The sequence below is a fragment of the Amphimedon queenslandica genome, unplaced genomic scaffold, assembly GCF_000090795.2.
Source record: "Amphimedon queenslandica unplaced genomic scaffold, v1.1 AMPQUscaffold_10966, whole genome shotgun sequence".
NCBI classification, from domain to species: Eukaryota; Metazoa; Porifera; class Demospongiae; order Haplosclerida; family Niphatidae; genus Amphimedon; species Amphimedon queenslandica.
Genome location: NW_003548787.1, coordinates 5,470 through 8,054, shown reverse-complemented (window position 1 = coordinate 8,054; position 2,585 = coordinate 5,470).

Here is a 2,585-nt window from a genome sequence, read left to right as displayed (position 1 = left end):
GAGTGTAGATACAAAAATATCATGACCAAATCCATTGGTGGCATTGTTGTTAGTGAATTGGAATATATCATTATTGTGATTTTTAGAAATGAAGCATGTTCCTTCATGTATATTGATCAGTGATTGGATGTATACTGCACCACCAATGAGAGCTTTATTATTTGAAAAATATATCAAAGATGATGAAATAGTTGTTCGTTTATTATAGTCAATTGTTGAACCATCTCCAAAGAAAATAGCACCACCTTGATCCCCAGTGTTGTTAAAAAATTTAATATGGGCATGGCTTGCCATGTGTACACGAGTGTTGACTGCATATAAAGCAGTACCAGTGTTATTGGCAAATGAAATCTTTGAAGCCAGATGAACAGTAGCATCAGTAGCATATAATGTTGCTTTAAAAAGTTTACCTCTAAGTTTCTTTTGATAGATACCTTTTCCTGCAATATTATCAATGAAATAACAATATTTAAATCTTACATAGGTTTCAAGACACTGACTAACTTTCTGACTTCTACCATTGATATCTACTGCCGAGCTAACCATACCTTTGTTACCAGTGAAATAACAAAACACAAAAGAAATTCCTTTTGTATTACTATCACTAGAAGCCTCATAATGAACAATTTGGATTGCAACTCCTCCACCAAACTTTGCTTTGTTATTGGTGATACTGCAGCCAGACAAAAAAATATGGTATCCAAAAGGTTTTGTGCCATTATAATTGCAGTTAAGTTTATGTACTATAAACCCAATGGCTCCACCAGCAGTACCAGCTCTATTACCAAGGAAATTAGAAGCGGTGATGAACAAAAGTAAGTTTGCACAACTACTTAAGTCCATATACAATGCACCACCAATGGTTGTAGCAGAATTATTAATAAACTGATTAGCATCAATTCCAATTACATTATTATAAGGATTATATTGAAGTATGTGTAAGCCTCCTCCAGTTGCATTTGATTTTTCAGCTCTTAAAAAATCAGAATGTTTTATACCATTATTTGTAAAAATATTTTGCTGAATACTACCATCACTGCTGTCATTGAGTACCAGACCATGACCATTATTGTCACTGAAGTTGACTCTTGAAATGCTAAAATTCTTGCAATTATAAAAAAGAACACTTTGACGCCCGTAATATTTTTGTCCATTTTCATACCCACAGTGTTCAATAGTAAAATTATTGAGCTTAACATTACTGCAATTATCAAAAACCATACCAGAGTTACCATAAGGTATTGATCCATTCCTACAGCTAATGCTAGTACCTTGTCCATTAATAGTTAGCCCATTGATATCAGTGAATATAACACTACCTTGTAGACTAAGAGTAGGACTGATGATCTCTATTGTGAGGTTACCAGTGTTGTTAATAGTATCAGCTACATACTTCAATGACTGACAGGAAGACTGAGGCTGTTCTGTAAGACACTCAATTGAATCATTTTCATTATCTCCATCAATCCTGATATTAAGAGATGATACACTATGAAGAAGAATACACAGCAGGAGAATCATCACAAATGAGTTAGCTTGTGGACTAAAAAAAAAGCTTGACAAAAGTAATGAGCAAAGATTCTTATAGTTATAATCAGTTCCTATGGAAAGTAGTTTCCCTATATCAGTTGACACTTTCTGAGAGCATCACAATGATAACACTATAGACCCTCTAACAACAAACAGTATTCAAGATGTTATTGCTCATGATATTTCTATATAATAAATACCATTGTTGTTATAAACTATAAGAATTGTTGCTCTGAAAATAAAACTGTTACCCTATTGATATCTTACTTTCTTCGGTTTCAGTTCTTTTGTTAACAGTTATGGCAATATTCACGCAATAAATTTGCATTTGGATATGAACAGGCTGACATGTAGATGTAAAGCTATCATGTACAAAAATTTCATTTTATCTTCAAAAATTAGTTCCACCCAATAAATTTTAATCGAACTTTAACTATGAATTAAGTATCAGTATAAAATCATTATTGCTTGTGATGTGATCATAATTTTTACAATCAATTAAGGTTATTATTAGTTATTACTAGATGTATTGCTCATTATCATCATTTTCATATTATTAAATGAACTATTTTGTATTTTAAGGCTATGTTAATTTTTTACTCTGCTTATTGTGTTTGATTTTAAAATATTTCAAAAATTAAATGTAAACAACTATGTAAGTAAGGGAAAAATTGTAAAACAGCATTAAAAGTTAATTTATTATTGAGAACACACTGCTTGAAGAAGCTACCTACTAAAGTGCATGTAAGTGTAAATATATAATGTGTGTGTGGATGATATTTATTGACTTTTGTTGAATGTATCATAAGACTCAATAAAATCTGGTAGCAATCGCTGAGGTAGTTCATCATCATCTTCATCATCATTGTTATTATGACCACTTGGGCTTGTTATTGCATTGAACTTATTTTGAATGCAGTGCTTTGTACAACAAGTGTATTGTCCAATGTAAAACAATAAGTAAACAAGAGGCAGGGACATCACAACAACTTGAAAGACTGCTACCAGTGTGGTTGTATCATTATCTGAGTTCAATGTTGCTAGCTGTAGTGTAT